General features: G+C 37.7%; 1 non-coding gene across 1 annotated transcript; it reads left to right on the top strand.

Moving 5' to 3' along the window:
- Window positions 1-16,191: 16,191 nt before the first annotated feature.
- TRNAG-CCC (transfer RNA glycine (anticodon CCC)) lies at window positions 16,192-16,263 on the top strand. Its single transcript has one exon. It is a non-coding gene; the product is annotated as a tRNA-Gly (tRNA).
- Window positions 16,264-23,391: the final 7,128 nt, after the last annotated feature.

Here is a 23,391-nt window from a genome sequence, read left to right as displayed (position 1 = left end):
TCTATAGTTTCTTCAAGACTCAAGGTACCAGTGGTCTTTTCTCCTTAGGGAACTCTTGGTAATTTCTTCAGGAACTCTTAGGTAATTACTTGAATATTACCTTCCTGTGTTCTTCTTCTTCTGTTGTATGTTTTTAAACAGCTTTTATTTTTTTCCCTTTGAATTATATGATTAGTTGTATGCCTCAAAAAAAGTAAGTTGAGCTTGAAATAATCTTGGTGAGAAATAGGAACTTAAAGTCATGTTAGCACCAAAAGAATAGTGAAGACCAAGAAACACTTGAAACTTCAGAGTTTTCTTCACAGCTATTAGTTTAATAGATAATAGATACTACATAAGAAAAACTGGAATATGACCAGGATCATAAATGATCAAATCTCCAATAAATTCTAGTAGCATAATCATTCAATAAAGACATATCTACAAACATTAATCTGTTTGAAGATAGGAAAAAGTGTAAGTAAAGCACTGTGAAAGGCAGAATCATTTAGCTAGTGAAGTTTTCAGATGTGTAAAAATTTGTTTTAGGAGAATTATACAATACAGGGTGGTGAAGAATAAAAGTGTATGAAAATGTATCCACAGATAATCAAATAAAAGCACAGTAGACACAGTGCCAGAGAACAGTTTGGATTGGATTTTTTTCCCAGTGGAATTCTTTCAAGTATTAACCAATTTAAGCTTTGGAAATAAAATACTTTTCTTATAATGGGAAAGTTGCCTTTCATTGTTAAAGCTATAACTTGTCCTTGGCTGCTTTATTTTTCACTAAAGCATTCTTTTTCTAAGTTTTATATGCTTAATATTTACCATATGAAAAGAAACAGTATCAAAAAAAGTAGAGTAGAGGCATATACAGGTTCCAATCACAGTTTTTGATTCTAGGATAAAATTATATCAGTGATGTCAAGGCCAATGCCCAGATTTTGTTTGTTTGGAGTTTTGGGGATAAGCTTGTCAGTTAGGCTGCTCTCCCGATGGCCTCTCAGCCTTTCTATCTCCACCTGGGTCACTCCAGTCCACACATCTTGTTATTATTGTCATTTAGTTGCTCAGTCATGTCATTTAGTTGCTCAGACTCTTTGCAACCCTCTGGACTGTAGCTCACCAGGCTCCTCTGTCCATGGGATTTCCCAGGAAAGAATACTGGAATGGGTTCCCATTTCCTTCTCCAGTCCACACATCTGATCTCACCAATAATTAAAAAAAACTTTCCAGTTTAACTTAAAAGTAATTGCCACCATTGCCGATCTAACATCAACCAATCATTTTTGTTATTCTTCCAGTGAAGCATGTTCATCGTCAATTTATGTAGAGGACTGTTTGCTTTATCAACTTCTCTTTTTATTATAAGTCAGGTCACTGGGTAGATTTCATTATTTCTCTTTACTACAATCTTATGCTTGTGAAAATTATAATTCATACAGTCATTTAATAAAATAGAAACTATTTTTATTCTGCTGATGGTGATATTATCTCCCTATGCATCAGTTTCCCTATCTGTAAAATGGAGATCACATATTTGATGTGTTATCTTGTTACCATAATTGTTAAGGAAATGCTAGTGGCTCTAATGGATAAACCTCATATTTTCAACGATTTAACAACATAAAATGTATTACTTGTCCAGTGTGAGTGCTCTTGGTTGGGTTGATCTCTTATAAAAGTGGTTCAAGGACCCAGATTGTCTCCATATCATGAATTCATCATCTTCCCATGTGGTTTCCAAGTTTTCAGAGGAAAGAGAAATTGACCATGGAGAAGGTGAGCTGACCCATGACAACTTCAGCCTGTGAATGACACATACTACATATACATATATATGTTAAATGTGTTTCTCCATTCTTTGAATTTTGCATTTTTGTGAATTGAATCATAGTTTTGTTAATTTCACATTTGTGTGAATTGAAGCATCAGTTTAGTTCAGTTCAGTCGCTCAGTCATGTCCGACTCTTTGCAACCCCATGAATAGCAGCATGCCAGGCCTCCCTGTCCATCACCAACACTCGGAGTTCAGTCAGACTCGCATCCATTGAGTCAGTGATGCCAGCCAGCCATCTCATCCTTTGTCATCCCCTTCTCCTCCTGCCTGTACATCAAGGCTGTATACTGTCACCCTGCTTATTTAACTTATATGCAGAGCACATCATGAGAAACCCTGGGCTGGAAGAAGCACAAGCTGGAATCAAGAGTGCCAGGAGAAATATCAATAACCTCAGATATGCAGATGACACCACCCTTATGGCAGAAAGTGAAGAGGAACTAAAAAGCCTCTTGATGAAAGTGAAAGTGGAGAGTGAATTGAAGCATACTTCTGTTAAATTAATAATCTGTAATTTTAGTTCTCAGTCTGCTTTATATTTCTGAAGTACTGACTGGGCTTCCCTGGTGACTGACTGGTGACTCAGACAGTAAAGAATCTGCCTGCACTGCAGAAGACCCAGGTTCAATCCCTGGATTGGGAAGATCCCCTGGGGGAGGACATGGCAACCCACCCCAGTATTCTTTCCTGGAGAATTCCATGGACAGAGGAGCCTGGTAGACTATGGTCCATGGTTTCACAGAGAGTAGAACATAACTGAGTGACTAACACTTTCACTTTCTTCCTGAAGCACTGATTACGAGAAACATGCAGCTAATAGACCCATATATAGCAAAGGATTAATCTTAGACATTTTAAAGGATTATACCTTGACATCTTCTACTTCTAATCTTGACAAAGTAACTGGTACTGAACTTGCCTTCCACCAAAAAATTATAACAGTAGGTGAAATAATTATGGAAAATAGTTTTACAAATTGAACAATAGGTGATTCAAGAGTATGATTCTTGAGAGAAGGAAAACACGTGACACAAGTACATGAATGCTTATATGAATACTCCTACTTTTTTTATAGGCACTTTCCTGTGTAGAACAGGCATATGAAACTTAAGTAGAACAGTACTCTAAGGTTGCTGTAGAGCTTATTGGAGTTTCAGAGCTGTCCCAGACCCTGGAATTTTCTGGGCATAGTATCTAAGAAATAAAATCTTCATAGAGAGTGGTATCTAAAGTCTATGCATGGGTTTACTGTATGTCCATGAAAAATCAATGAGATGCACGTCCTCAAAACAAGATATCCAGAGGCATAGCGAGATTCCTGATACAGTAATGGGAGATGGAATTTCAGCCACATCAGAGTAGAGAGACTATACTAACTTACTTAGGTATTCAATTGAGACTCCATTCCATTGAGTAAGGAGCCTGCAACATAAGAAAACTTACAACTAAAACAGAATCACCTTAACAAAAAATATAAAACCACGCTTAACAGGTTCAAATATACTTAATAGTAATTTAATTGCCTTCCAGAAGAAATCTGACTCCTCTTAAAAGAATAGCAAGGTGAGATAAGAAAGCCTTCCTCAGTTATCAGTGCAAAGAAATAGAGGAAAACAACAGAAAGGGAAAGACTAGAGATCTCTTCAAGAAAATTAGAGATATCTAGGGAACATTTCATGCAAAGATAGGCTCAATAAAGGACAGAAATAGGGACCTAACAGAAGCAGAAGATATTAAGAAGAGGTGGCAAGAATACACAGAAGAACTGTACAAAAAAGATCTTCACGACCCAGACAATCATGATGGTGTGATCACTCACCTAGAGCCAGACGTCCTGGAATGTGAAGTCAAGTGGGCCTTAGGAAGCATCACTACAAACAAAGCTAGTGGAGGTGGGGGAATTCCAGTTGAGCTATTTCAAATTCTCAAAGATGATGCTGTGAAAGTGCTGCACTCAATATGCCAGCAAATTTGGAAAACTCAGCAGTGGCCACGGGACTGGAAAAGGTCAGTTTTCATTCCAATCCCAAAGAAAGGCAATGCCAAAGAATGCTCAAACTACCACACAATAGCACTCATCTCACATGCTAGTAAAGTAATGCTCAAAATTCTCCAAGTCAGGCTTCAGAAATACATGAACCATGAACTTCCAGATGTTCAAGCTGGTTTTAAACAAGGCAGAGGAACCAGAGATCAAATTGCCAACATCCACTGGATCATGGAAAAAGTAAGAGAGTTCCAGAAAAACATCTATTTTTGCTTTATTGACTATGCCAAAGCCTTTGACTATGTGGATCACAACAAACTGTGGAAAATTCTGAAAGAGATGGGCATACCAAACCACCTGATCTGCCTCTTGAGAAACCTATATACAGGTCAGGAAGCAACAGTTAGAACTTGACATGGAACAACAGACTGGTTCCATATAGGAAAAGGGGTACGTCAAGGCTGTATATTGTCACCATGCTTATTTAACTTATATGCAGAGTACATCATGAGAAACGCTGGGCTGGAAGAAGCACAAGCTGGAATCAAGATTGCCAGGAGAAATATCAATAACCTCAGATATGCAGATGACACCATTCTTATGGCAGAACATGAAGAAGAACTAAAAAGCCTCTTGATGAAAGTGAAAGAGGAGAGTGAAAAAGTTGGCTTAAAGCTCAACATTCAGAAAACTAAGATCATGGCATCAAGTCCTATCACTTCATGGCAGATAGATGGGGAAACAGTGGAGACAGTGGCTGACTTTATTTTTCTGGGCTCCAAAATCACTGCAGATGGTGATTGCAGCCATGAAATTAAAAGACTCTTACACCTTGGAAGAAAAGTTATGACCAACCTAGACAGCATATTCAAAAGCAGAGACATTACTGTGCCAACAAAGGTCTGTCTAGTCAAGGCTATGGTTTTTCCTGTGGTCATGTATGGATGTGAGAGTTGGACTGTGAAGAAGGCTGAGCGCTGAAGAATTGATGCTTTTGAACTGTGGTGTTGGTGAAGACTCTTGAGAGTCCCTTGGACTGCAAGGAGATCCAACCAGTCCATCCTAAAGGAGATCAGTCCTGGGTGTTCATTGGAAGGAATGATGTTGAAGCTGAAACTCCAATACTTTGGCCACCTGATGCAAAGGACTGACTCATTTGAAAAGACCCTGATGCTGGGAAAGTTTGAGGGCAGGAGGAGAAGGGAACAACAGAGGATGAGATGGTTGGATGGCATCACGAACTCGAAGGACATGGGTTTGGGTGGACTCCGGGAGTTGGTGATGGACAAGGAGGCCCTGTGTGCTGTGTTTCATGGGGTCTCAAATAGTAAGACATGACTGAGTGATTGAACTGAACTGAAGGGAAGATCATACAATCCAGACCCCCTGTTGCATATCATTTCAATGATAAAATAACTACTAGACATTGAAATAAACATGAACTAGGGGTGCACAGTAAGAAGTCAGTCATTATAATAAACCCAAGATGACCTAGATGTTTGAATTAACTGACAAAGCCTTTTAAACTGCTATTATAATATGCTTAAAGACTAGAGGGAAATATATTCATAATGAATGAACAGAAGGAAAATCTCAGCAGAGAACAGGAAACTATAAAAAGTAACCAAATGAAAATTCTAGGATTGAAAATATTTAAAATTTCAAAACTTAAAAAAAATCACTCTATAGTCCTAATAGTGCATTCAAAGGGTCAGAAAAGAGCAATGAATTTGAAAGTAGAGTACTATAAATTATTTAATATGAAGAACAGAGAGAAAAAAAAAGACTGGAAAAAAGCAATAGAACCTTAATGACATGGCAGATATTCTATAATGACTAAATGATCAGTTCCAGTTCATCAGGGAGGTACTGATAGAGGAAGTAGTCATAAATGTCTATGTTCCTAATAACAGGGCATGTGACCACGTGAAGCATAAATTTATAGAACCAAACGGAGACATAGACAAATTAACAAATACAGTGGAAAATTTCAACAGTATGTTCTCAGTAGTTCATAGTACAAGGAGATAGTACAAAAGGTAAAACAAGGAGATAGTGCAAAAATAGTAGGAGTAGAGAAAAACTGAATAGCACTGCTGCTGCTAAGTCACTTCAGTCGTGTCCGACTCTGTGTGACCCCATAGATGGCAGCCCACCAGACTCCCCCATCCCTGGGATTCTCCAGGCAAGAACACTGGAGTGGGTTGCCATTTCCTTCTCCAATGCATGAGAGTGAAAAATGAAAGTGAAGTCGCTCAGTCGTGTCCAACTCTTAGTGACCCCATGGACTGTAGCCCACCAGGCTCCTCCATCCATGGGATTTTCTAGGCAAGAGTACTGGAGTGGGTTGCCATTGCCTTCTCCATGAACAACACTAACAATTACCTAACCTAATTAATATTTGTGTGTGCATGTGTGCTCAGTTATGTCCAACTCTGTGTCCCCATTGACTGTAGCCCACCCGGCTACAGTCCATGGGGTTGTCTAGGCAAGAATACTATAGTGGGTTGCTTTCGCCAACAGATCTTCCCAACCCAGAGATCGAACCCGTGCTTCCTGCATTAGTAGGCAGATTCTTTATCACTGAACCAATATAATACCAACCCCCAAAATAATAGAATCACATTCCTTTATAATGTGTAAAAGTATGTTCAACAAGTTAGGGCCAGAAGACAGAAACAACAAAATTAAATTGTACTTCAATAATATTGAGGTATTAAGCTAAGTCCCAGAGACTTGCAAATTAAACAACAAACTACTACTTAGCTCTTAGGTCAAAGAAGAAATCACAAGAGAAATTAGAAAATATTAAAAATTGAATGATCATGAGAGCACAGCATGTCACAATTTGTGATATACAGCTGCTGCTAAATCACTTCAGTCGTGTCCGACTCTGTGCGACCCCATAGATGGCAGCTCATCAGGCTTCCCCGTCCCTGGGATAGCTAAAGCAGTGTAAAAGAGTATTTATAGCTTTAAATGCTTATACTGGAAAAGAGAAAAGTTTCTAAAACAGTAAAAGATTTCTACCTTGAAAGTGAAAGTTGCTCAGTTCTGTCTGACTCTTGCGACCCTGTGGACTGTAGCCCACCAGGCTCCAGTCTCCATGGAGTTCTCTAGGACAGAATACTGCAGTGGGTAGCCATTTCCATCTCCAGGGGCTTCTCCCAACCTAGGGATTGAACCTGGGTCTCCTGCATTACAGGAAGATTCTTTACCAGCTAAACTAACAGGGAAGCCCAATTTCTACCTTAAGAAGTTTTTTAAAATGTAAGAAAAAATAAGATAAGAACACATAACAATTGAAGAACCAAATTTGGTTTCTTGAAAAGACTGATAAATATCTAGGAAGATAGACCAAGGAAACAGAAAAAAGAAATCCACAAATTAACAATATAAGTAATAAAGGAGGGTATCTCACTACAGATCCTTAAGGTATTATAAAAATATAAGATTATGAGAACTTATGCTAACAAATTTGATGATAGGTGTACAGTTTCACTAATGAGTTCTACTAAGCATTTAAAGAAGAAATAATACTGATGTTAAACAAACATTATTTGATGAGGTCAGCATAATCTTTATAACTGAATCTGACAAAGATGTAATCAGAAAGGAAAATCACAAACCCGTACTATTCATGAACATAATAGCAAAAATCATTGTCTAAATCCAATATTTGGCCACCTGATGCGAAGAGCTGACTCATTTGAAAAGACCCTAATGCTGGGAAAGATTGAGGGCAGAAGGAGAAGGGGACGACAGAGGGTGAGATGGTTGGATGGCATCACCGACTCAATGGACATGGATTTGGGTGGACTCCAGGAGTTGGTGATGGACAGGGAGGCCTGGCGTGCTGTGGTTCATGGGGTCCCAAAGAGTCGGACACGACTGAGCAACTGAATTGAAATATAGTATATAGAATCACACAATATAAAGACAATAGTACATGAAGACCAAGTAGAGTTTATTCCAGCAATGCAAAGTTTAAGATTGGGAAAGCAACAAATGTGGTTTACCATATTAACAGAATAAATTACAAATTATATTAATATAATCATTTCAGTTTTTATTAAAAATTTCACAAAATTAAACATTAGTAGAAATAAGAGATTTTCTCAACCTGAAAAAAGGCATCTTTGTAAAATCTACAGCTAATTTATTTAATCATGAAAGACTGGATGCTTTTCACCTAAGATGAGTAACAAGACGATTTCTGCCTTGATAATTTCTATTCAGCAATATACTGGAAGTCATGCTGCTGCTGCTGCTGCTAAGTTGCTTCAGTTGTGTCCAACTCTGTGCGACCCCATAGATGGCAGCCCACCAAGCTCCACCGTCCACTGTCTCTGGGATGCTCCAGGCAAGAACACTGGAGTGGGTTGCTATTTCCTTCTCCAATGCGTGAAAGTGAAAAGTGAAAGTGAAGTCGCTCAGTCGTGTCCGACTCTGCGACCCCATGGACTGCAGCCTACCAGGCTCCCCTGTCCATGAGATTTTCTAGGCAAGAGTACTGGAGCGGCTTGCCATTGCCTTCTCTGGACTGGGAGTCATAGCTGGTCCTATAAAGCAAGAGGAAGAAAAAATATCATAAACACTGAAAAGAAAAAAGTAAAACTGTTCCTCTTTGTAGAATACATAATTATCTACAAACAAAATTCTAAAGTAATTTGCAAAGAAATTACTATAAATATCAAGTAAATTTCCCAAGATGGCAAAACACAAGGACAATATTCAAAATTCAATTGTACTTCTTAAAGAGTAAAAGCCAACAATAAGAACATAACTTAAAACTTTTTTCCATTTACCATGTAGTTGAAACTGTTAATACTTAAGAGTAAGTTAAATGAAAATGTACATGATTTCTATAGTAAAATCTGCTAAAATTACTGGTATAAATGAATGAAAACGTAAATAAATGGAGTTATACCACATTCATTAATTGGAACACTTAATACTATTCATTCTTCCTCAATTAATGTATAAAAGCAACATGATATCAATAGCCTTTTTTAGAAAATTGACAAGATTATTCTAAAATAGAAATCAAAATGTCTTAGAAATTCAAGACAGTCTTGCAAAAAATAATAAATTTAGAGTACATATATTACCTGACTTAAAGAATTACTATAAAGCTACATTAATCAGTATAGTGTGGCATTGGTGTACCTGTGCTCAGTCACTCAGTCGTGTCTGACTCTTTTTGACCCCATGGGTTGTAGCCCTCCAGAATCCTCTGTCCATAGGATTTTCAGACAAGAATATTGGAGTGAGTTGCCGTTCCCTTCTCCAAGGGATCTTCCCAACCCAGGGATCGAACCCGCGTCTCCTGCATCTCCTGCATTGACAGCCAAATTCTTTACCACTGAGCCACCTAGAAAGTCCTGTATATTCCACAAAAATATTAAAAACAGATTCATGGAATAGAAAGATGGTACAGAAGGAGACCCAATTTATTTTTGCCAGAGGTGCCTAAAAATGTAGTGGGGAAGAAAAGTTATTTAGACCAACGCAAAACTGAAAAATATATAGAAAAGTTAACATTGGTCCTTATCTCATGATACACAAATTTAATTTAAGGTGTCTCTTGAAGTAAATGTTAAAGCTAAAATTTTAAAGCTCTTGGAAGAAAACAGAATTTTTTTTTTTTTTTTGACAGTGGGCTTCTTACTATTTTGTGTCACTAAAGAATAAGGTAGCTTTATCAATGGACATTTCTATTATTTGTTTTTTTTTTAATTAAGACTTTTTTTTAGAGCAGCTTGTAGAAAAATTGAGTGGAAGCTACAGAGATTTCCCATATACTCCTTGTTCCCACACTTCCATAGCCTTCTCCATTATCAACATCCCCAACCTAAAAAATTAGAACATTCTTAAATACCATGTGCACAAATAAATTAAAAATAGAATAATACCCAAATGTAAGACTGGATACTATAAAACACTTAGAGGAAAACATAGGCTAAACACTCTTTGACATAAATCACAGCTATATCTCTTTTGAAATGTCTCCCAGAGTATGGAAATAAATGGAAATAAAAATTGGAGATTAAAAACAAAGTAAACAAATGGGGCCTAATTAAGCTCAAAAGCTTTTTCACAGCAAAGGAAACCATGAACAAACTGAAAAGAGAACCCACAGAATGGGAGAAAATATTCACAAACCATGTGACCAACAGGGATTAGTCTCCACAATTTGCAAACAGCCCATGTTGTTCAATATTAAAGAAACAAGCAAACCAATAAAAAAAAAAATGGGCACAAGTCCTAAATAGACATTTCTCCAAAGAAGTCATATAGATGGCCAAGAGGCAAATAATAAGATGCTCGACATCACTAGTTATTAGAGAAATGTAAATCAAAACTACAATGAGATATCACCTTGTACCAGTCAGAATGCCCATCATCAAAAATCTATAAACAATAAATGCTGGAGCCGGTACTCCTACACTGTTGGTGACAATGAAAATTGGTACAACCATTATGGAGAACAGCATGGAGGATCCTTAATAATCTAAAAATAGAGCTACTAATTGATCCAACAGTTCCACTCCTAGGCATATATCTGGAGAAAAACATGGTTCAAAAGGATACATACACCACAGTCTTCACTGCAGCACTGTTTATAATAGCCAAGACATGGAAACAACCTAACCGTCCATTGATAGATGAATGGATAAAGAAGATGTGGTACATATATACAAGCAAATATTATTCAGCCATTAAAAAGAATGAAATAGAGCCGTTTGCAGCAACATGGATGGGCTTGGAGATTATCATACTAAGTGAAGTTAAGTCTGAGAAAGACAAATACCACGTGTCACTTATATATGGAATCTAAAAAAGATTACATGAATGGAACTTATTTATAAAGCAGAAAGACACAAACTTAGAGCTTGAACTTATTTATAGTTACTGAGGGGAAGGGTGGAGGGCAGTTATAGATTGGGAGTTTGGAATTGATATGTAAGCACTGCTGCTGCTGTTAAGTCGCTTCAGTCGTGTCTGACTCTGTGCAACCCCATAGACGGCAGCCCACCAGGCTCCCCCGTCCCTGGGATTCTCCAGACAAGAACACTGGAGTGGGTTGCCATTTCCTTCTCCAATGCATGAAAGTGAAAAGTGAAAGTGAAGTCGCTCAGTCGTGTCCAACTCTTAGCGCTGCTATATTTAAAAGAGATAACCAATAATTCATGTGGATGTATGAGGGAAATCAAACCAATATTGTAAAGCAATCATCAACCAATTAAAAATAAATAAATATTTTAAAAGTTCCACATTTGATGCATGCATTGTGAAAATTACAATGGATTTTGAGCAAACCAAGTCCTTTGTGAAATAAGATCTTATACAAAGCAGCAGAGTGATAATAAACACATACAGTTTTATTGTGAAAAATTAAATCAAATAGATAACAAACAAGAACCTAACTTTAAAAACAAAAAACAAAAATTCCCCACTAAATTGGTACATTTTTTACAATTCATGGACCTATATTGACACATCATAATCACCTGAACTCCACAGCTTATGTTGAGGTTCATGCTTGGCGTTGTACATTTTATGGGTTTGTTCAAATGTATAATAATATGTTGTGCAACATTATAGTATCACACAGACAATTTTCACTACCCTCAAAATTCTCTGTGCTTTATCTTGTCATTTCTCCCCCAAAAGAATATTTTGGAAACCTGATATTGTGCAGTTTCTTAGACAAAATTCATAAAGCAAAAAGCCTGAAAACTAAACTGAAAATCTGCTCACCAAAACTCACCATTAAAAATCAAGATTAGGCAAACCACAAAACATTTCTAAAACATGCATCTGACAATGACCTATGTCTTGAGCATATAAAGAACTCCTACAGCTCACTAATAAAGAGATAAACTGTGCTATTGTAAAATGAGTAAAAACTTATTCAGACAGTTTACAAAAGAACATATACAAATTGCACACAAAAACAGTATTCAGCATCTCTAATCATCAAGGAAATGCAAACTACAAACTCAGAGATTCACCCCTAGAATGGTTAAAATTGAAAAGAATGTCATCATCAAATATTGACTAGAATACAGAGCCACTATAATTCTCAAACATTACTAGTAGGCTTGAAAAATGGTATAACCACTTTGGAAGAAATTTTGTCAATTCATTATAAAGTTAAATATACACCCTCCATAGGACCCAGCATTACACTCCTAGGCATTATGCCAAAAGACAAGAAAAGTATATGTCCACAAAAGTACCTGTTCAAAATGATTTATAACAACTTTATTCCTAATATCTCCAAACCAGAAATAACCCAATCTTCAATTGAAAGGAGAATTGATATAAAATGTTGTAGTATATTCGTGTAATACAATAGTACTCATAAATAAATGACTGACTAATATAGCAATATGATATATATTAAAGGCTGCAGAAAAGAAGCCAGACATGAAAAAGTAGGTACTATGACTCCATTCATACAAAGTTCTAGAACAAACTACTCCATGGTAAAAGAAATAAAATATTTGTCTCTAGGGTGAGGTTGACTGAGTAGGGACATGAAGGAACTTTCTAGGTGATGGAAATGTTCTTTATCTTGACAGTGTTGGGAGTTATTCAGCGTTACTCATTTGTCAGGCTCATCTTATTGAACACTTAAGATTTCTACATTTTTTCTGAAGGCAAATGTTACCAAAAAGTGACTTGTAAAATAACTCTTGATTGATATTATTAGCTACATTTACAGGATAAAAAGGATAGGCCTTACATCACACAGACTATAAATAAAGAAGCTATCTTTAGAGTTAGATTATGGTGATAGATAAACAGATAGATAGATAGATAGGATTGCTGACCCAATCATAATGAGGATAAACTTTGCGTCATTATCTATTACTTATACCACCTTTAACTCTTTTACACTGTCTTAACTCTACCCCCTTTCCCTACCCAGCAGTTGACAAAGACACAAATTTGTAAGACAGTTCAACAAATTCAATCACATATTTTTATGACAATGACATGTGAATCAATATAGCACATGGTAAGAACTGTCTTTGAATTCTGGTAGTTCTTGTTTCCAACTCATGTTCTACAATTTATTAGTTATATGAGCTCATGCAACTAATTTAATGTCTCTGAGAATCTGGATTTTTAGACATAAACCAGCGTAGTCTATGCTCCAAAGGGTTTATTCATTCGTCTATTCAACAAGTCCAATCCCAAAGAAAGGCAATGCCAAAGAATGTTCAAACTACCGCACAATTGCACTCATCTCACATGCTTGCAAAGTAATGCTCAAAATTCTCCAAGCCAGGCTTCAACAGTACATGAACCATGAACTTCCAAATGTTCAAACTGGATTTCAAAAAGGTGGAGGAACCAGAAATCAAATTGCCAACATCTGTTGGATCATCAAAAAAGTGAGAGAGTTCCAGAAAAACATCCACCTCTGCTTTATTGACTGTGCCAAAGTCTTTGACTGTGTGGATCACAACAAACTGTGGAAAATTCTTTAAGAGATGGGAATACCAGACCACCTGACCTGCCTCTTGAGAAATCTGTATGCAGGTCAAGAAGCAACAGTTAGAAATGGACATGATATAACAGACTGGTTCCAAATTGAAAAATGAGTACAAGGCTGCATTTGTCATCCTGCTTATTTAACTTATATGCAGAGTACATCATGCAAAGTGCTGGGCTGTATGAAGCACAAGTTGGAATCAAGATTGCCAGGAGAAATATCAATAACCTCAGATATACAGATGACACCACCCTTATGGCAGAAATCTAAGAGAACTAAAGAACCTCTTGATGAAAGTGAAAGAGCAGAGTGAAAAAGTTGACTTAAAGCTCAACATTCAGAAAACTAACATCTTGGCATCTGGCCCCATCACTTCATGTCAAATAGCTGGGGAAACAATAGAAACAGTGGCAGACTTTATTTTGGGGGGCTGAAAAATCACTGCAGATGGTGACTGCAGCCATGAAATTAAAAGATGCTTGCTCCTTGGAAGAAAAGCTATGATCAGCCTAGACAGAACATTGAAATGCAGAGTCATTACTTTGCCAACAAAAGTCTGTCTAGTTAAGGCTATGGTTTTTCCAGTAGTCATGTATGGATGTGAGAATTGGACTATAAAGAAAGCTGATCACAGAACTGATGCTTTTGAACTGTGGTGTTGGAGAAGACTCTTTGAGAGTCCCTTGGACTGCAATCAGTCTATCACAAAGGAAATCAATCCTAAATATTCACTGGAAGGACTCATGCTGAAGCTGAAACTCCAATATTTTGGCCACCTGATGTGAAGAACTTACTCACTAGAAAAGACCCTGATACTGGGAAAGATTGAAGACAAGAGAAGAAGGGGATGACAGAGGATGAGATGGTTGGATGACATCACCGACTTGATGGACATGAGTTTGAGTAAGCTCCGGGACTTGGGGAAGTACAGGGAAGCCTGGTGTGGGGCAGTCCATGGGGTCGCAAAGAGTCAGACATGACTGAACAACTGAACTGACTGATTCAACAAGGAACATTGACTTCCTATTTTTACCAGGAACTGGCTGTACATTTTGAAAGGGACACTTATATCCAGAACTTCAAAGAACTCCTAAAATTCAGTATGAAGACAAACTACTCTGCTAAAAAATAGTCAAAAACTAGGACAGACACTTGGGTGGAGAGTGGAAAAGGAGAGAACCCTAGAGTTAATACAAGAAAACTAGTTAGTTGTTTTTCAGCAGTTTAGGTTGAAGATGATTTCAGTTTGAAAGAGGAAAATGGTAGTGAAAGAAGAAAGAGGTAGATGATTCTAGATAAGAGTTAGAAAATAAAATTCATAGAACTTGGTATGAACTGGAAATAAAGGCAGTGAGAGAGAAAACAAGCATGTATCTTGCTTTCCAACTGGACAGAGGATGGTACCTTTTATGGAAAGAACAAGTACAGATACAAGACCAGATGTAGTACCTTTTGAGATAGATATAGAAAGTCATGTCATGATGACTGACCCAGTGAAGGTACTCAATAAATGGAAGATACTGTAGAATGGGACAAAATTAATTATATGAGATCAGTTCTGTAAATTTGATTTTAGTTACTATTGTAAAGTTAAAAACTAAAAAAGCAAGCATCAGTGAAGTACACAATTATGTACCCAAAAGCATTTGCATACATTTTGTTCCAATACTGTTGCTCTAGATATTGTATTTAATTACCCTGCTGCTAAGTCGCTTCAGTCGTGTCTGACTCTGTGTGACCCTATGGACAGCAGCCCACCAGGCTCCTCCATCCACAGGATTCTCTAGGCAAGAATACTGGAGTGGGTTGCCATTTCCTTCTCCAAGCCTAGTTGTATATATTTTGTGAATACAATAGGACTGCTGAATTTTTTCTTCCTCTCAGTTTTGAAGACATAAAGGTTTCATAATCTCAAATAAATGTGACATAATTTGGCTGAAAAAAGGAAAATATTTGTACTAAGGAAGTTAGTGTGTTGCTCAAAAAGGAAAGAGGCCTTTTTTGCACTGAAGGAAAAAGGAATAAAAATATGTATAATATTTGATATTTCTGTACCAGGAGTTGTTTTTAAAACATTATAACATTATGTGTATTATAACATTATAACAAAATGCATGGGAATACTACCTGGCTTAGAAATGAATTTTGATACAGTCATGTAATTAGGTTACATACGAAAGAAACTTGTAGACCTTAATAATAAAACCAGGCTTTGGAAAAGATGACTAAAGCACACTATTTTTATTTTATGCTTGAAACCTGAATTGAGATATTTCACTTACTTAAACCATGATGAAATCATGGAAGGCATCAGAGCAAGAGATAAAACCCTAGGGAGGCTATTAACAATTTTGCCTTTACACTTCCTACATGATTGTGGAAATGTGTGTTCTACTCCCCCATGAGACTCTTATTGCTGGATTTGGTACAATTGCTGCTATATCAACAGAAAGGATTAGGTATTACAGTGGGGCCCTTTGCAGATCTTGCCTTAGAAAGTTGAATGTCTGTGTCAGATTTACTAAAGGCATACCTTAAGTTAGAGGAAAATTATCTTCCTGAGAGAAAAGGGGGCACCATACAACAAACACAAAAAGAAGAATAATGTCCTACAAAACAGACAGTAATTTTTATTCTTAATGAAATGAGTGATCCAATTTGATCAGGGAAAATCAAGTGTTATGTAGTGTAAGTGAAATGTTAGTAGGCAGAGGTGGTAACAAAAAACATTTTATTAAAGGAAGAGCATGAGTCTGAGCACAAAACTTGCCTAGATATGAGGTTCATACAAGTGGAGGCAAAGAGAATAAAAAGAAAAAACCAACTGCCAAGATGAGGAGAAGCTAGGATTTAAAGGCTTTGGCAAGAACCTCCCTGGTGGTCCAGTGGTTAGGACTCTGCACTCCCAGTGCAGTGGGCAAGGTTCAATCCCTTGTTAGGGAACTAAGATACCACATGCAGCACAGTGTGGGCAAGTAAAGAAATAATAAAAATAAAAATTTGTACAGAGGTGGAGGGAAATGATCAGGAATGGTGATGCCATAGGATACCTCCCAAAGCCATAAGATAGCAATGATGAAGCTTCCCTGGTGGCTCAGTTAGTAGAGTCTGTCTGCAATGTAGGAGACTCAGGTTCTATCCCTGGGTCGGAGGATACCCTGGAGCAGGAAATGGCAACCCACTCCAGTATTCTTGCCTAGGAAACCCCATGGACAGAGGAGACTGGTGGGCTATAGCCCATGGGGTCACAAGAGCCGGGCATGACTTAATGACTAAACCACCACCACCATAGCAATGATGAATTAGTGCATCCTACATTCAGAATCTTACTTCTGTTGGAGCCTCAGGGTTCAGTTTTTTATCGTGGCATGAGGATTCATTTCAGATTATGAGTAGGAAAATTTTGTTGCCTAATATTGGATTTAGATTTGACTCTTAAATGAAAAGTTTTGAATTACATAAAAGGTGTTTGATGTAGAGACAAAGATACACTAGAATGTTGACTTACAAGTAAGCCACAAAGGAATGTTAGAATTTTTTGAGTCACAAAAACATAGACATCAGAGTAACTTATTAACTTAATGACTTGCAGCAGCTAGGTTGGGTATAGTCCAGATTCTAGGACAAATTGTAATGTAAGATTCTGGAGTCAGTGACCCAGCTTCTTCTTACATATGCTCTGGCTTAAGTCAATCTGGTCCATGGGGTAAAGCTAGGCAGAAAACTTTATTTTTATAACCTATTAAATTGTGAATAGAAGATTGCACTTAATATAGGGCTGTATCCTTACCAGAAGCCATTAAGTCAGGGCGGGAAAGATAATTCTTCTGTTTTTCCAACAGCATAGCAATTGAGAATAGAAGGGAAGGATTTAGCTTGAACATTCTCATAAGTCCCTATGGATTATGAACTGACTAGTAGGGATTTTGCCTATAACTGTGGCAGCTGGTGAGTAATTTGTAGCCTGTAGTCATCTCATTCTAAGTGTGTTTACAGCAAGTCTTGGCTCAACTGTTTGAGTAAGAGTCATTCTCACTGGACCTGTTATTACCAGTCTACTCCACATTCATGGCATGTGACCAAATGGTACAGATATTTGGAGGCATTTTAGGCTGGAAGATATGCTAACTTAGGAGTTAAGATTCTAAACATACAATAAGGACTTTCTGAATATAAGAGGGATTTTTAAGGGATCTTGGTAGATAATAAGTATTTCCCATCCTAAGTGTACCTTTACTAGAATTGGGGACTTTGAGGTAGAGGTTACCTGACTGGGATTTGTGTGTAGAAAAGAAACTTCAGAATTGTGTTAGGAACACTGAAGGCCCTGTATAGACATTCTAAGGGGTCAGGAAAACCATAACCTCCTAGTTATACACACAGTTAGTAAGTAACTCCAGGGCTGTGCTACCTAGCAAGAATGACTTGGGTGAGGTGATCCCTAGTCCTAGGTTTTATTTTCTTTCTTTATAAATAAAGGAAGTGAACCAACTCCCGTTAGAATCTTATCTCTTAGCTTCACATATTCATAGCCTCACGATTTGCAAAAATGGCCCAGTGCTCCACCCTTACCTATAGCCATACCATTTGCATCATGACTTTAGAACCCCTCCATCAAGGGGGTAATTCTGTTCTCTTATCATTGAATGTGAATTGACCTTGTGACTTATTTTGGCCAATAAAATAGAAGAGAAGTAAAAATGTGCCAATTCTGATCCTAGGCCTCAACAGGACTCTGAGCTTTTGCTTGTTTTCTTGGAGTTCTGCCACCACTTTGTGAACAAGCCTAGGCTGGCTTGATGGATGATAAGAGACACGTGGCCCAATTACCCCTGTAACTCCAGCTGGCAGCCAGCAAAGCACCAGATGTACATAAGGCCATCATAGACCAACCAGCCCCCTAACTAACCTGCCAGCTGATGACAGGTGCATGAACGAGCCAAGCCGAGACCTGTCTCAGATCAGCAGAAACATCCCTCTGACCTATAGGATTGTAAGAAATAATACATGCTTTAAAAATAGGGATTGATTAACTATGACCAGAGGCCAGCTGCCAGTTTTTGTAAAGTTTTATTGGAGCACAGACATGCCTATTTGTTTATGTTTTGTCTATGGCCTCTTTTGCACTACAATGGCAGAGCTGAATATTGAGTGTGGATAGAGACTGGTCCATAAAAACGAAAATATTTACTATCTGGCCCTTTAAGAAAGAGTTGGATGATTCCTCTATTTTAAGTCAGTTAAATTTGTGGTTTAGTTATTACACAGTAGTATCTAACTGGTGTGCATTCACATTAAGAAATTAGTCAATCATTTTGGTTATCTAATTTTGCTAAATAAACCATTTTAAAAAAACTTCCTGGCTTAAACAGCAATCAATTTATTATCTTTAACAATTCTGTGAGTTGACTAGGCTCTGCTGGGCTGTTCTTCTGCCCCACAGGATGTTGGATGTTGATGTTGTCTAGGAGTAAGCCTGGACTGAAATTTCTGAGCTGACTCATTCAGGTGGCTGAGAGTTGATGCTGGTTTTCACCTGGGAAATCAGCAGGTAACGGTGACTGGGGCACTTACTTGTGGTCTATGCATATGACTTGATGGCTGGGCTGTGAGAGGAAGCATCTCAAAGATGAGAATTGGAGAAATCCAAGCCAAAGCTACAAGACTTCTTATGACGGCATTAGATGCTAACCTGTGCCATATTCTAAGAGTCAAAAGTGAGTCACAGAGGCTGCCCAGATTCAAGGTGAGGGACTACACAAAGGAGTAAATATGGCTTTGGGATGGAGGCAGAACTTGTTGAAGACTAGCCATCTCAGTTGGAATGTTTAGCCTTTTCCCTGTCCCTCCTTTCCTTCCTCTCATGTACCATCTTTCCTTTTGTCTCCATTTTATGCCATAGGAATTTTTTTCAACTCACCAGCATGCTTGCTATACATAAATACGTATGTACGTGATATGTGTGTGTTTGTGTGTGTGTATTTAATAACTTAAAGTTCTTGGATTGGAATCTCAGGTTGGCTTCATTAGATAGCAGGGTGATGTTTATACATGGATCTTTTACATTTGGAAAGGGCCACTTCACATCTGCTTCAATTAAAATGTGTAATGACTCTTTAACCTTAATAGTTTTAAAGATTTTAATCATATCATATCATTTTATCCATCTTTGGCAAGTTGATAATTTAAATTGGAAGGTGACCAAAAATGAAGTACATTAAATAATGTAACAACTTCTCATTGTACTTCATCCTCCGTTTGGCAGCCATTGCCTCCCATGCACCAGTGGGCGCTCACATGATCTGCTAAACACTAAGTTTATGAGAAGTCAGAGTGTTAGGTTATCTAAATGCTACAGTACTGCTCACTTTGGGGAATCTTCTCTCAGTGATCATCTAAAATTCCAACACTGTGTACTTTGAGCTCTTGGTTCATTTTGTCTCAACTGACAAGTCTATTGCTTTGAACCACAGAACCCAAAGCTTCTGTTTTGTACTCCTGATTTTAGAACACTGACAAGCTCTCTAGCAGTTCTGAGATCTTTCTTTTAACTTTCCAAGTGGCTATCTCCAGTCCATATTACCTTATTTCTCTTTCAAATTCTGTGGCAACCATTCCTATTTGGATGACCCCCAACACAGACACAACACAGACACACACATAGACACACATACACAGAGACCTATATAATAAAAACAAGGCTGGGAGACACAAAAATTCTTTCTCTTCACTTTATACTAGAAGTTAAATTGGTGGGTTTCAAATGAGACACAAGCTCCTGTTTTTGCTCACTCTTTCCCTATAGATTTAGAGAAAAAGTAATACTAAATCCTTTCCCCAAATATTCTCTTTTCCCTACTCATGAAATTCACATGTTAAAACAAAAATATTGCCCTTAATTCTGATTTCTCTATAAATGTTTCTAAAATTCATAGATTTATTACATGATTATGTTGAATATTTCTACCTACTCACCATTCTCTTTCACCATTATCTCTTCCAAAGTTGTTCTTTTGTGTTTCTGCTTTCTCCTTGGTTACTGTGATCCTCTGTAGCAAATCTAGTGACCCATGTGGAAAATCTGTAGCAAATCATTTGTCCTGGCTCTTTTATCCCCAGCCATTGAACTGTTTTTTATTCTTTCTGTTCAGTCCTGTCCCTGCTCCCTCTTCCCTACTCCTCTTCCCCCTGCTCATCTACACAATGATCAGAGAGTAGCAGGTAAGAAATCACACCTACCTCATCTAGAGCCTGTATTATAGGATTAGGGCTGGCCATGTAGGAAGAAATAACTCCTCTCCTATGATTTCCCACATAAACACAGAAGACAAAGACCAGAGTCGTGTTCCTGAGAAATAGACTGTATGCCAAAGAACAAAGCCAAGAGAAGATTTAAAGCTTAGTGTGTGATCCAATAGGATTGGGTAGAAAAGAGAAGAGGATTTAAAAATAAGAAAGTATGATAACAGAGAGTGAAAGACAAGGCAGACAAAATGTGTCCTGCAGCAATTCCATTAATGAAATATAGACGAGCTTTTTCACTGGGTCATTATGGGTTTGGAGGGGAGTAAAATTTGCCACCCCAAAATGTGTCTCTTTGATATGAGGATTAATTCAGGATGAATATTTTTAAGAAACAGCAGAAAGCTTTTCTATTACCTGCCCTCATCCCTTAACTGACTAAAAGAATTTAGATACAGAGCCTCTTCCAAGAATACGGATATCACACCAGTGAAAGTGAAAGTCACAGTCATGTCCAACTCTTTGCGATCCCATGGACTATAGTCCATGCAGTTCTTCAGCCCAGAATACTGGAGTGGGTAGCTGTTCCCTTCTCCAGATCACACCAGAGATATCTGCAAAGAATGTGGTCTAAGTGTGGCTGAGGAAACTCAGTAGAGCCTAGAGGTCAGAGTCTACTCTGTCCCAGTGTCTCTGCATGGCCCAGCAAACATGTGCTTTTTTCATCTCTATGTGAATTACCTTCCTTTGAAGTCCCAAATTTTGGTGAGTTACTCAGTTTTCCTTGGTCTCCCCCATGCATATATGGTATTAAACTTTCTCCTATTAATCTCTCATGTCAGTTGAATTCTTAGATTGCCAGAAGTGCCTAGAAGGGTAGAGACCATTTTCTTTCTCTGTGACAGGTTCATTAAAATTTCCAAGTAAAAGTCACCTGCCATTGCCTAGCAGTGTTCCTCCTATGTTTGCAGTATTTTTTTATATTTTGCTTTGCCATTTATTCTTCTGTTGTTTATTTATGGATGTCTTGTAAAGTCAATTATGGTTCTAGACATTCAACTCCATGCTCATTACTTTAAGTCCTTCAACTACATTTTTGTAAAATTTATTTTTATGAAGTTTAGATTTAAAAGCAGTGAAATATACAAATATACAAGGGCTTTTGGGGCCTTTTTTTGTATAATATATCCATATTGAGCTATAGAAAACACACACCAGAATTCTCCCTTATGTCCCTTCTTAAGAACCAGATTAATTTTGTTCATGTAAAAATTTTATAGCTTTTAAAAAATATAATTGATAGACAATAAATGTAATATCTCAAAGTATGTAATTTTATGTTTTGACATATGTACATCTGTGAAAATATCAATCAAGATAATAAGCATATCCATCACTCCCAGAAGTTTCCTCTTGTTTCTTTGTAATTCCTTCCTCCCAGGCTTGCCTACCCTTCCTCTAATCCTCCAACAACTGTTAATTGCATTTCCTAGATTTTATATGAATGGAATCATACAATACGTAAATTTTGTCTTGCTTCATTCAGCATAATTATTTTGTGATCTATCTATGATAGAGCATGTATCAAAACTTTATTTCTGTCTTATTGCTGAGTGGGCTTCCAGTATACGGATACACCACACTTCTTAAAATCCATTTGCCAGTTGAAAGATATTTGAGTTGTTTCAAATTTTTGACAATTAGAGCTCTTCAGTGAATTCAGTACAGTTTCAGGATACAAAATTAGCATACAAAAATCGGTTCCATTTCTATACACTAACAATGAACAACAGACTGGTTCCAAATCGGGAAAAGAGTACATCAAGGCTGTATATTGTCACCCTGCTTATTTAACTTATATGCAGCGTACATCATTTGAAATGCTGGGCTGGAAGAAGCACAAGCTGGAATCAAGATTGCCGGGAGAAATATCAATAACCTCAGATATGCAGATGACACCACCCTTATGGCAGAAAGTGAAGAGGAACTCAAAAGCCTCTTGATGAAAGTGAAAGAGGAGAGTGAAAAAGTTGGCTTAAAGCTCAACATTCAGAAAGCTAAGATCATGGCATCTGGTCCCATTACTTCATGGCAAATAGACAAGGAAACAATGGAAACAGTGAGAAACTTTTTTTTGTGGGGGTGGGGCTCCAAAATCACTGCAGATGGTGACCACATCCATGAAATTAAAAGATGCTTGCTCCTTGGAAGGAAAGTTATGACCAATCTAGACAGCATATTAAAAAGCAGACACATTACTGTACCAACAAAGGTCTGTCTACTCAAAGCTATGATTTTTCCAGTAGTCATGTATGGATGTGAGAATTGGACTATAAAGATAGCTGAGTGCCAAAGAATTGATGGTTTTGAACTGTGGTGTTGGAGAAGACTCTTGAGAGTCCCTTGGACTGCAGGAGATCCAACCAGTCCACCTTAAAGGAAATCAGTCAGTCCTGAATATTCCTTGGAAAGACTGATGCTGAAGCTGAAACTCCAATACTTTGGCCACCTGATGAGAAGAACTGACTCATTTGAAAAGACCCTGATGCTGGGAAAGACTGAAGGTGGGAGGAGAAGGGGACGACAGAGGATGAGGTGGTTGGATAGCATCACCGACTCAAGGGACATGAGTTTGAGTAAACTCTGGGAGTTGGTGATGGACAGGGAGGCCTGGAGTGCTGCAGTCCATGGGGCGCAAAAAGTCACACACGACTGAGCGACTGAACTGAACTGAACAGTGAACCATCAGAAAGAAATATTAAGAAAGCAATCCTCTTTACAATCACATCAAAAAGAATAAATACCTAGGAAGAAACTGAATTAAGGAGG

This window comes from Bos indicus, chromosome 5 (assembly GCF_029378745.1).
Source record: "Bos indicus isolate NIAB-ARS_2022 breed Sahiwal x Tharparkar chromosome 5, NIAB-ARS_B.indTharparkar_mat_pri_1.0, whole genome shotgun sequence".
NCBI classification, from domain to species: domain Eukaryota; kingdom Metazoa; phylum Chordata; class Mammalia; order Artiodactyla; family Bovidae; genus Bos; species Bos indicus.
This window is presented reverse-complemented; position numbering and strand designations above follow the sequence as displayed.